At 46.2% G+C, this 13,381-nt stretch overlaps 2 non-coding genes across 2 annotated transcripts; both read left to right on the top strand.

The window, feature by feature from the left end:
* Window positions 1-636: 636 nt before the first annotated feature.
* Window positions 637-709, top strand: TRNAM-CAU (transfer RNA methionine (anticodon CAU)). The gene has a single exon. It is a non-coding gene; the product is annotated as a tRNA-Met (tRNA).
* A 7,127-nt stretch (window positions 710-7,836) lies between these two features.
* Window positions 7,837-7,909, top strand: TRNAM-CAU (transfer RNA methionine (anticodon CAU)). The gene has a single exon. It is a non-coding gene; the product is annotated as a tRNA-Met (tRNA).
* Window positions 7,910-13,381: the final 5,472 nt, after the last annotated feature.

The raw sequence follows: 13,381 nt of genomic DNA, 5'->3' as shown, positions 1-13,381 counted from the left end.
TCACGGATGCTGGTTTGAGGGCCCCTCTTTTTGAGGCGAAGGACTGGCCACTTTTCTTTTAGGTGCCCGGCCGTCTTTCTTGTCCCAGTCCGAGCCTGACTGCTATATGACAGCTTTTACGCACTCTCGTGGTCATGCAGGAAGCTGATCAGCAGGCAAACCTTCCCTCCAGCATCCCACCAGAAAATGGAGGCTGGCTCCATCCCTGGATCTATACCGCAAGGGATGCAGGCCATTCTAGTATACATTACATTTCCTTCACTGTTGACAACTTTCTGCGCCGTCTAGCGGTGAAATTCGATCAGCATGACTAACTCCCCTCACCCTCTCTGGTTGTAGACGACTTTTTCTGCAAGGGAAATCACCTTCAGTAAAAATGTTTATGGGTGAAATGAGCTCAGCAGGTGTTCTACTTTTCAACATTGTTTTTTTTTATCCGATTCTGTAGTATTGTGGCAAGTTTTAGATGCAGAATCATTAGCATATGCAGAACAAAATCGAATCTGAAAACTATTATTGGTAGTCTTAAGGAGAGTTTGAATGTAATGATAGCAGTGACAGCATGGAAGCCAATATACATAAATGCAATTGGCCTGGGTTTCTGGTATAAGCCGTGTTGAGGTACAGAACGACAGTGCCTTCTTAGCGCAGTAGTCAGCGCGACAGTCTCATAATCTGAAGGTCGTGAGTTCGAGCCTCACAGAGGGCATTTACTTTTGACTATTCATTAGAATTAACTGCTTCGGGCCTTTTCAACCTTTACTTTTAAATATTATTCTCCTTCGGCTGTTGTGCAGATCCATGAAATCACTGCACATTCTCACTCCAATTCATCCATTCGTAAATCAAGTCATCCATTAATAAATCACATTAATTGCAGTAACAGTGGCCTGGTTTTCGATTAATCTCAAAGGAACGCGGGATTACCAGCTCATGTCATTCAAAGTGCAGGAGAAAGATAGTTTGTGCTCGTGTGTAAAAAAGCATGTGATCCAGGCAACGTATGGTGCCGCACTCAAACCAATATATATGGATCCGGGGGAATCTCATCACGGATTACGTTGAAGGTTGACAGGAGATTTCAAAAAATGAATTCCCAAAATCACACAGGTCTGCCATTTTCTTGATATCCACTCCTGTCAATAAGAATGGTCCAGTGCCTTTGAAAGCCTACCGGTTAGTTATCAAGGCAACCTATAGATTCAAGAAAGCATCCCATTTTGGGTCCGAGAACAAGACAACTGCAGTTGCTTCATCTGAGCTGTACATTGAAACACAACACAAAAACCAAAGTCTAGCATCATCTACTCTCGGGGCATTATGTACTAATGTGCTTTAAATGGGCGGGTACTTGCCAGCCCAGAGTAGCGGCATGTCTTTTATCGGAAAGACTATGGTGTTCCTTACGAGTTTGCCGGTAAGCCGCCAACAGCAAACACAGCTTACTGCTTCCACCGCCCGATATCCCGATATTACCGGGATATTGCAGCTGGCGCAGTCACGGTAAGTGCCCATTGAGAACCACTGAATCACTGGCACCGCTGTTAACGGTGCCAGTGATACAGTGAATTCACTGCCGGCAGGGGCCTGAAAATGAGAAACAGTTCAAATGTTTTTGCCTTGAAAACAGGCAAAGACTTGGATAACTCTCTGCAACTTAATTTTGGGCTTTGAGCTACAAAATAACTAATGTCCCCTCATTACTATTCACTGACGATTACAAAGAGATGTTAAGTGTTCAAATACCACGGTGGTCGCTCTTTTCTGCCTGAGCGGGGTTGTTTACCTTGCTTGTCACACAGCCATCCTCAGATCACCGACGAGATATGAGAGAAGAGAGGCACTGCATTTTATTGCCGGCCCATACAAACCCAGAGATTTCTTGCTCTTCCCCAGGTACTCGGAGAAGAGCATGAAAACCCAGAGACCCTGGGACAATCCCCAAGGTTTGATAGGTCTCGGTGGGGCACATAACACGCCAAATGGGATTGTGGATGCTTGGGAGTTCGGAAGGGCAAGGACAGTGTCCTGTGAAACCATTTTGTGAAGTTGTCCACCCTAACAACGAGGGTTTTGCCATTCGACCAACAGCACACGGCAAATAGGTGCCCATGTCCCACCTCGTTTTGGGTTGCTGCATCAGATGCAGCCTGGAGCGGTGAGGGACATGGACACCAGACAGTGTTGCATGCTCTGACTTCAGCTCCAGTCCTGCGCGCATTTACTAGTCTGAACTTCTGAAAGAAGTCAGGTCATTTCTTTCCGGGGTCAGAGTGTACGACTCCAGAAAGAAATGATTTGACTAATTTCTGAAATCGGACTAGTGAATGCGCTCAGGGACTTAAGAAAGTAAAGTTCTAGCTGCAGCGCACACGCCGTTGTTTATCAAATGGCGCGGCGGAAACGATTGCATGTCAGTTTAGTCTGGATTTTCCAAGCTGTGTTTGGGGGACATGTTGCAGGACTTTTTTGTGGCTCGCTCCCCCACTCTTGCAATGCTGTATACTCCCCTGGGGTCAGGAGTGGCAGGGAGCGGTGTGTGGGGGTCATCTCCAAAGAATAAATGACACACCTGAAAGTTATTTGCATGGCCAGTCACTGACAGATTCCGACCTGCATTCCAGAACACCTAATTTTCCAGAAGCGCTCCTCTGAATTTGAAATGTGCAAGTCCCCAGTTTGAAACCAGATAAGAGTGCCCAATGGGTTAATGGACTGACTTCAGACCTCTCTGTATAACCTGCAGGCCACACATCCAGTTCTGGTGAGACTCCGATGCATGTTTGCTTGATAGGCTGGGAACTTTAGTCATCTCGCCTGGTCTCGAGAAGTTGCCCTGTTTGATTCGCAGCACAGAAAACTTATCAGCACTGACATTAAGCTTCACATATTTTCCTCATGTCAGTCGGGTGCAGAGAGACACGTTTGTATGCTGTGGGTTACCGAGGTAAGAGTGCACAAAACATAGGCACAATTGATAGTGGGCTTGCAGGCACTTGGAGGGGCACTAGGCGTTGGGTGACCATGCATGGCTCCACTTGTAACACACTTTTCAAAACTGTCCATCAGCCACCAAAATGCAACCTCCCCCCAAACAAAAGTTGAGAGTTGCTCAAACCCTGTATTTATACCTCAGGGGATTCAGGGCACTGTAGTTTGCATCTCATTTCCTTCACTGCTGTCAGGGGCGGACTGCCCTATCGGACGTTCTGCCACCGGCAGAATGCAATTCGGACTCGGGATGGCCTGGGGCCAGTTTTACAAGCCACCCTGGGGCCAGTTTGGAATATAAGATTATTTTTGCGATTGAGTAACTTAAGTTACTTTAGGCAAGGTAATGTTACATATTGCTCTGAGTTACTCACCGCCGCACAGCTGATGGAATGCAGAAGGCATCCATCAAAGAAGGTTAACACTTAGTAAGTGTTAACTTTGCTTTGATGAATGCACACAATAGCTGAGGCCGTGATGGGCAGTGTGTGTCCCCAGCCATCTGCCGGTGTGGTGCCAGGTTAAACACCAAATTGTAACAAATTGTCCTGGGGGTTGGGAGGGAGAGAGCTGAGAGCTCGCCTTCTGATATGGGCGGTTCCTGTCCTGTGTTGTGTGCATGTTTGTTTTGGGTTAGGGTGGTGCGCGGGGTGACCTGCCTAGTGTATAGTCCTCCTCGCTGTGAGCGTCGGGGCAGCGACCAGGCAACTGCCAGGGGCCTGCTGCTGCAATGTGGCTTGGGCTGGCTTGGCAGTCAATCACGTGAGCGGACCGCATGTGCATGGTGTATTGTGCTGCTGGGTCTGGGTGCGGTCGGTCACTCACCACGACAGCCCCCCGCACATTTGGTAAACAAGGAAGGAATTTTTGACATGGAGTAGCAGCCTGCAGGCCTCTGGCCCTCTGGCTATTGCAAAGCAAAGCACATGCAACTTGCAAGTGTAACAACAGCGACAAGGCCTCTATCCGGAGCTACAGCAGGCCAACAGAAGGCTCCGCCTAGCTCAACCCAGCTCTGCAACCCAGCCGAGGTGGACAGCAGAAGACATTATTTGTGCATGCACGTGGGCCGACGTGATCACAAATAGTAAGTAAAGATAAAAACATAAAATAAAGGGGCCAGTGCCCGGCCAGGTCATCTACCCTTTATAGCTTTTTTTACTCTGGAGGACTGGACTGGGCTTGTAGACCGTCTGCAAGCCCAGTACTCGAGGCCCATCCACTCCATGCAAAGACCCCTGCTGTTAAGCAACTTAAATTAACTAGTGATTGCCCTGAAGCTGCTGCCGTCTGAAACCTCTTTAAAATGAATAGAAAGGACCCGGCTACTTCTTGAAAAGGATAGATGTGCTGAAGGTCAAAAGGAGAAAGAAAGCAGAGCAGCCATCCATGCCATAGACCCGTTGAAGCATTGCTTCATTTAGAAGTCACTGTAGGCATGCCGCTAAGAGCACACCGTTTATTTTGCAGTTTTGCTTGCTTTGTACTTTTATTCTCTTGTTACTAGTATTCCTAGTGCTACCAGTAAATCTAAAAATATATGTATTTGTTAAAAATGAACCTTTATTAAGTTAACTGAATGAACAAGAAAATAATTCCCAGCACCAGATAGCAGAGTGTGTATAACTGAAATGACATACCCAGCGGGTAAACTGCCCAATGTACACATACTTCAATGGAACATGACATCATGAAAACATCCTTTTTGACAGAGTGAAATGTCCCAGTAACAATCTATATATCTTAAAGAAATATGTGCCCTAAGATCCCATTCCCTTATCTTTTACATTTCTAACAGTGAATACGCTAAAGTGTACGCATGGCAGAGTTCAATGATTTGTTTGATCTAACACAACTGTCTGTTCCATTCTGTATAGTTCAGGAAATCATGCTCCGAGTTTAGTTTCTTTTTCAAACAATTAAGTTCCATTGTGCGGCTGGCCCTGCCCATTTCTGTAACTCTCTCTCTGTAGGATCGTGCAGTACATGGAAGTGCGTGTAAACGGACTACATGCCTCCACACATTCTGCGTGTTTTATGTTCATTTAAATCGGCCGAGACGAGGTCCATGACTGCAGAGATGTTTTGGAGAGACTAACCCACCCTGTGCTGGTATCAATTTGCGACGCACATACACACTGCATATGCATACAAATATTTTTTTTATTTCTAAACTTCCCTTTTACCTGCAGTGATCTTCTTTATGGTTGGTGCAGGTCAGCAACACAGCACGCTCCACCTGATGACTGATATCTTGAAATATGCACCAAAAGTAGTTGCTTTATGTCACTAATCAAATTTTTTCAACATCGCTTTCATGGACAACGAGCAGATGAGGCATTCCAGCAATTATTAATCTGCTGATGCATCAGGTCCGGTTCTCTGGGGAGAGTACCTTGTGGTTAGCCTGGGGCAGGTAGACAGATTGGAGAATGGTGGTTCAATGTGTATGCTTCTGATGAAAAAATAAGTTGAATTAGTGCTTGGAAATGCAGGGCAAAAGATTAGATCTGTTCAGTTTTAGGTCTCTTGAAACGTGGCTCGTTCATTCAACGCCGAGCACACTCCACACAGTTTTGACCTAGCACAGCCAGTTTGATGCACCCTTCTTCCACCACTACTGCTGTAAGGGCCAGCCGTGTGCTGGAGGATCTGAGAGTTGATGGCAATGGGAACTTTGCAGGCATAGAGTCCCTGTCTATTGCCGCTCAGCATGTGAGTGCGCTTTACGTGGAAATGCCCCAGAAACTGCAGGCACATGCAGTTCACTGCAAATTTTGCTCAGTCCTGTGAACGAGACTGTAAATATGGAGCCAGAAAGTGCATTAATGTATTATCCTAATTATGTGCCTTTTTTAAGTGGACTCGCTTAACAGAGCAAAGCACAGAAGCATCATTGAGACACAAAGTTTACATATTTACTCTGCTGCTCTTATGATGCAGCTATCTGTGTGCCAGCAACAGAGCTTCACCAACCAAAAAGCACCTGTTTAAAAGAAAAACCCTCTTCAAGGTTCATGAATTCCCACCTGAATTCCTTTATGCGCTACAGAGTGCCTTGACCAATGGATAGATGAATGGATGGATGGACGGCATAGGTTGGTGTATATAGTAATGGATCCATGGATGGATGGATGGGCAGGAGGAAGTTGGGCCAGCTGGAATTTTGTGACAATGAATCTCCATATCAGTGTTTATTGCACAACTTATTTTGTTGCATGTGTTAAATCACTGAAAGTACAGTGTGTTTATATAGATTTTTCAGGTTGCCATTATCTCACCTTCTGGGACGTATAGCTTACTATTCAGGATGTGAAAATTAAAGCCACAAAATATTCTTTTGGCTTAACATGTTGCTATACGGATTTACATGTTGTCATGTGGCTCGATTATGCCATTTCTGTTTTTTGTAAGTAAACTCTATAAGACATTATTACTGAAGGCCTTGAAATCCAAACTATTTGTACCCAGTCAAGCTTGGAAGGTATGTGATCAAATTTGAAGAGTGGCGCTTAGCGTTCAGCCAAAGTTTGTGATCCTCCTAGTCCATTCCACCCACCCCCCTCCAACAGCTGTTTGGCCATCCCACTCCCTCCTTTTTGGATGCAGCCAGAGTACCACTAGTTTCGTATTTCCACTTCCACCACTGCACACATCACAGTCCCCAGAATTGTACAGCACATGCATTAATCCACTCCTTTTCATGCATAGCCTGTTCTTGCAGGGGTGAGTTGTCGGATTGGCTTGGGGTCCTCAGTGGCACCAATGGAGAGTGGTAGATTGAGGCAGCGTGGGCCAGCCCAGGTACTCGCATTCACAACGTGGGGTGTATCTGTGATTCTTCTGTAATGCCGGGTGATGCCTGTGCGACACACAACCTAATTCAACAGATTCCTGCGGCAGGTGTGTTCACCCACTGGATTATCATACCGGTGCGTGGCCTCGAGCATAACGTGTTCTTGCAGGAGCTATGCCCTGCAAGTTCAGAGAGTTGTGGTATCGCCAGCGGTAACAGGTGGCCCCAACAAAGTGTGGGAGTTGTTGGCAGTGTGTGCCAGGTACTCAAGACCAGCTTACAGGATGTGAGCTGCCTCTGTAAGGCAGGTCACACCTGATACCATAACATGCCTCCACAGATTTCTGCAGCAGGTGTAGTCGCCCATTTGGTTATCTTACCGGTGCATGCAATGTTGTGAATTGACGTGATTCACGGATGCTGGTTTGAGGGCCCCTCTTTTTGAGGCGAAGGACTGGCCACTTTTCTTTTAGGTGCCCGGCCGTCTTTCTTGTCCCAGTCCGAGCCTGACTGCTATATGACAGCTTTTACGCACTCTCGTGGTCATGCAGGAAGCTGATCAGCAGGCAAACCTTCCCTCCAGCATCCCACCAGAAAATGGAGGCTGGCTCCATCCCTGGATCTATACCGCAAGGGATGCAGGCCATTCTAGTATACATCACATTTCCTTCACTGTTGACAACTTTCTGCGCCGTCTAGCGGTGAAATTCGATCAGCATGACTAACTCCCCTCACCCTCTCTGGTTGTAGACGACTTTTTCTGCAAGGGAAATCACCTTCAGTAAAAATGTTTATGGGTGAAATGAGCTCAGCAGGTGTTCTACTTTTCAACATTGTTTTTTTTTTTATCCGATTCTGTAGTATTGTGGCAAGTTTTAGATGCAGAATCATTAGCATATGCAGAACAAAATCGAATCTGAAAACTATTATTGGTAGTCTTAAGGAGAGTTTGAATGTAATGATAGCAGTGACAGCATGGAAGCCAATATACATAAATGCAATTGGCCTGGGTTTCTGGTATAAGCCGTGTTGAGGTACAGAACGACAGTGCCTTCTTAGCGCAGTAGGCAGCGCGTCAGTCTCATAATCTGAAGGTCGTGAGTTCGAGCCTCACAGAGGGCATTTACTTTTGACTATTCATTAGAATTAACTGCTTCGGGCCTTTTCAACCTTTACTTTTAAATATTATTCTCCTTCGGCTGTTGTGCAGAACCATGAAATCACTGCACATTCTCACTCCAATTCATCCATTCGTAAATCAAGTCATCCATTAATAAATCACATTAATTGCAGTAACAGTGGCCTGGTTTTCGATTAATCTCAAAGGAACGCGGGATTACCAGCTCATGTCATTCAAAGTGCAGGAGAAAGATAGTTTGTGCTCGTGTGTAAAAAAGCATGTGATCCAGGCAACGTATGGTGCCGCACTCAAACCAATATATATGGATCCGGGGGAATCTCATCACGGATTACGTTGAAGGTTGACAGGAGATTTCAAAAAATGAATTCCCAAAATCACACAGGTCTGCCATTTTCTTGATATCCACTCCTGTCAATAAGAATGGTCCAGTGCCTTTGAAAGCCTACCGGTTAGTTATCAAGGCAACCTATAGATTCAAGAAAGCATCCCATTTTGGGTCCGAGAACAAGACAACTGCAGTTGCTTCATCTGAGCTGTACATTGAAACACAACACAAAAACCAAAGTCTAGCATCATCTACTCTCGGGGCATTATGTACTAATGTGCTTTAAATGGGCGGGTACTTGCCAGCCCAGAGTAGCGGCATGTCTTTTATCGGAAAGACTATGGTGTTCCTTACGAGTTTGCCGGTAAGCCGCCAACAGCAAACACAGCTTACTGCTTCCACCGCCCGATATCCCGATATTACCGGGATATTGCAGCTGGCGCAGTCACGGTAAGTGCCCATTGAGAACCACTGAATCACTGGCACCGCTGTTAACGGTGCCAGTGATACAGTGAATTCACTGCCGGCAGGGGCCTGAAAATGAGAAACAGTTCAAATGTTTTTGCCTTGAAAACAGGCAAAGACTTGGATAACTCTCTGCAACTTAATTTTGGGCTTTGAGCTACAAAATAACTAATGTCCCCTCATTACTATTCACTGACGATTACAAAGAGATGTTAAGTGTTCAAATACCACGGTGGTCGCTCTTTTCTCCCTGAGCGGGGTTGTTTACCTTGCTTGTCACACAGCCATCCTCAGATCACCGACGAGATATGAGAGAAGAGAGGCACTGCATTTTATTGCCGGCCCATACAAACCCAGAGATTTCTTGCTCTTCCCCAGGTACTCGGAGAAGAGCATGAAAACCCAGAGACCCTGGGACAATCCCCAAGGTTTGATAGGTCTCGGTGGGGCACATAACACGCCAAATGGGATTGTGGATGCTTGGGAGTTCGGAAGGGCAAGGACAGTGTCCTGTGAAACCATTTTGTGAAGTTGTCCACCCTAACAACGAGGGTTTTGCCATTCGACCAACAGCACACGGCAAATAGGTGCCCATGTCCCACCTCGTTTTGGGCTGCTGCATCAGATGCAGCCTGGAGCGGTGAGGGACATGGACACCAGACAGTGTTGCATGCTCTGACTTCAGCTCCAGTCCTGCGCGCATTTACTAGTCTGAACTTCTGAAAGAAGTCAGGTCATTTCTTTCCGGGGTCAGAGTGTACGACTCCAGAAAGAAATGATTTGACTAATTTCTGAAATCGGACTAGTGAATGCGCTCAGGGACTTAAGAAAGTAAAGTTCTAGCTGCAGCGCACACGCCGTTGTTTATCAAATGGCGCGGCGGAAACGATTGCATGTCAGTTTAGTCTGGATTTTCCAAGCTGTGTTTGGGGGACATGTTGCAGGACTTTTTTGTGGCTCGCTCCCCCACTCTTGCAATGCTGTATACTCCCCTGGGGTCAGGAGTGGCAGGGAGCGGTGTGTGGGGGTCATCTCCAAAGAATAAATGACACACCTGAAAGTTATTTGCATGGCCAGTCACTGACAGATTCCGACCTGCATTCCAGAACACCTAATTTTCCAGAAGCGCTCCTCTGAATTTGAAATGTGCAAGTCCCCAGTTTGAAACCAGATAAGAGTGCCCAATGGGTTAATGGACTGACTTCAGACCTCTCTGTATAACCTGCAGGCCACACATCCAGTTCTGGTGAGACTCCGATGCATGTTTGCTTGATAGGCTGGGAACTTTAGTCATCTCGCCTGGTCTCGAGAAGTTGCCCTGTTTGATTCGCAGCACAGAAAACTTATCAGCACTGACATTAAGCTTCACATATTTTCCTCATGTCAGTCGGGTGCAGAGAGACACGTTTGTATGCTGTGGGTTACCGAGGTAAGAGTGCACAAAACATAGGCACAATTGATAGTGGGCTTGCAGGCACTTGGAGGGGCACTAGGCGTTGGGTGACCATGCATGGCTCCACTTGTAACACACTTTTCAAAACTGTCCATCAGCCACCAAAATGCAACCTCCCCCCAAACAAAAGTTGAGAGTTGCTCAAACCCTGTATTTATACCTCAGGGGATTCAGGGCACTGTAGTTTGCATCTCATTTCCTTCACTGCTGTCAGGGGCGGACTGCCCTATCGGACGTTCTGCCACCGGCAGAATGCAATTCGGACTCGGGATGGCCTGGGGCCAGTTTTACAAGCCACCCTGGGGCCAGTTTGGAATATAAGATTATTTTTGCGATTGAGTAACTTAAGTTACTTTAGGCAAGGTAATGTTACATATTGCTCTGAGTTACTCGCCGCCGCACAGCTGATGGAATGCAGAAGGCATCCATCAAAGAAGGTTAACACTTAGTAAGTGTTAACTTTGCTTTGATGAATGCACACAATAGCTGAGGCCGTGATGGGCAGTGTGTGTCCCCAGCCATCTGCCGGTGTGGTGCCAGGTTAAACACCAAATTGTAACAAATTGTCCTGGGGGTTGGGAGGGAGAGAGCTGAGAGCTCGCCTTCTGATATGGGCGGTTCCTGTCCTGTGTTGTGTGCATGTTTGTTTTGGGTTAGGGTGGTGCGCGGGGTGACCTGCCTAGTGTATAGTCCTCCTCGCTGTGAGCGTCGGGGCAGCGACCAGGCAACTGCCAGGGGCCTGCTGCTGCAATGTGGCTTGGGCTGGCTTGGCAGTCAATCACGTGAGCGGACCGCATGTGCATGGTGTATTGTGCTGCTGGGTCTGGGTGCGGTCGGTCACTCACCACGACAGCCCCCCGCACATTTGGTAAACAAGGAAGGAATTTTTGACATGGAGTAGCAGCCTGCAGGCCTCTGGCCCTCTGGCTATTGCAAAGCAAAGCACATGCAACTTGCAAGTGTAACAACAGCGACAAGGCCTCTATCCGGAGCTACAGCAGGCCAACAGAAGGCTCCGCCTAGCTCAACCCAGCTCTGCAACCCAGCCGAGGTGGACAGCAGAAGACATTATTTGTGCATGCACGTGGGCCGACGTGATCACAAATAGTAAGTAAAGATAAAAACATAAAATAAAGGGGCCAGTGCCCGGCCAGGTCATCTACCCTTTATAGCTTTTTTTACTCTGGAGGACTGGACTGGGCTTGTAGACCGTCTGCAAGCCCAGTACTCGAGGCCCATCCACTCCATGCAAAGACCCCTGCTGTTAAGCAACTTAAATTAACTAGTGATTGCCCTGAAGCTGCTGCCGTCTGAAACCTCTTTAAAATGAATAGAAAGGACCCGGCTACTTCTTGAAAAGGATAGATGTGCTGAAGGTCAAAAGGAGAAAGAAAGCAGAGCAGCCATCCATGCCATAGACCCGTTGAAGCATTGCTTCATTTAGAAGTCACTGTAGGCATGCCGCTAAGAGCACACCGTTTATTTTGCAGTTTTGCTTGCTTTGTACTTTTATTCTCTTGTTACTAGTATTCCTAGTGCTACCAGTAAATCTAAAAATATATGTATTTGTTAAAAATGAACCTTTATTAAGTTAACTGAATGAACAAGAAAATAATTCCCAGCACCAGATAGCAGAGTGTGTATAACTGAAATGACATACCCAGCGGGTAAACTGCCCAATGTACACATACTTCAATGGAACATGACATCATGAAAACATCCTTTTTGACAGAGTGAAATGTCCCAGTAACAATCTATATATCTTAAAGAAATATGTGCCCTAAGATCCCATTCCCTTATCTTTTACATTTCTAACAGTGAATACGCTAAAGTGTACGCATGGCAGAGTTCAATGATTTGTTTGATCTAACACAACTGTCTGTTCCATTCTGTATAGTTCAGGAAATCATGCTCCGAGTTTAGTTTCTTTTTCAAACAATTAAGTTCCATTGTGCGGCTGGCCCTGCCCATTTCTGTAACTCTCTCTCTGTAGGATCGTGCAGTACATGGAAGTGCGTGTAAACGGACTACATGCCTCCACACATTCTGCGTGTTTTATGTTCATTTAAATCGGCCGAGACGAGGTCCATGACTGCAGAGATGTTTTGGAGAGACTAACCCACCCTGTGCTGGTATCAATTTGCGACGCACATACACACTGCATATGCATACAAATATTTTTTTTATTTCTAAACTTCCCTTTTACCTGCAGTGATCTTCTTTATGGTTGGTGCAGGTCAGCAACACAGCACGCTCCACCTGATGACTGATATCTTGAAATATGCACCAAAAGTAGTTGCTTTATGTCACTAATCAAATTTTTTCAACATCGCTTTCATGGACAACGAGCAGATGAGGCATTCCAGCAATTATTAATCTGCTGATGCATCAGGTCCGGTTCTCTGGGGAGAGTACCTTGTGGTTAGCCTGGGGCAGGTAGACAGATTGGAGAATGGTGGTTCAATGTGTATGCTTCTGATGAAAAAATAAGTTGAATTAGTGCTTGGAAATGCAGGGCAAAAGATTAGATCTGTTCAGTTTTAGGTCTCTTGAAACGTGGCTCGTTCATTCAACGCCGAGCACACTCCACACAGTTTTGACCTAGCACAGCCAGTTTGATGCACCCTTCTTCCACCACTACTGCTGTAAGGGCCAGCCGTGTGCTGGAGGATCTGAGAGTTGATGGCAATGGGAACTTTGCAGGCATAGAGTCCCTGTCTATTGCCGCTCAGCATGTGAGTGCGCTTTACGTGGAAATGCCCCAGAAACTGCAGGCACATGCAGTTCACTGCAAATTTTGCTCAGTCCTGTGAACGAGACTGTAAATATGGAGCCAGAAAGTGCATTAATGTATTATCCTAATTATGTGCCTTTTTTAAGTGGACTCGCTTAACAGAGCAAAGCACAGAAGCATCATTGAGACACAAAGTTTACATATTTACTCTGCTGCTCTTATGATGCAGCTATCTGTGTGCCAGCAACAGAGCTTCACCAACCAAAAAGCACCTGTTTAAAAGAAAAACCCTCTTCAAGGTTCATGAATTCCCACCTGAATTCCTTTATGCGCTACAGAGTGCCTTGACCAATGGATAGATGAATGGATGGATGGACGGCATAGGTTGGTGTATATAGTAATGGATCCATGGATGGATGGATGGGCAGGAGGAAGTTGGGCCAGCTGGAATTTTGTGACAATGAATCTCCATATCA

Source organism: Ambystoma mexicanum (genome assembly GCF_040938575.1).
Source record: "Ambystoma mexicanum isolate Mex_15411 chromosome 12 unlocalized genomic scaffold, UKY_AmexF1_1 Mex_chr12_unloc.2, whole genome shotgun sequence".
NCBI classification, from domain to species: domain Eukaryota; kingdom Metazoa; phylum Chordata; class Amphibia; order Caudata; family Ambystomatidae; genus Ambystoma; species Ambystoma mexicanum.
This window is presented reverse-complemented; position numbering and strand designations above follow the sequence as displayed.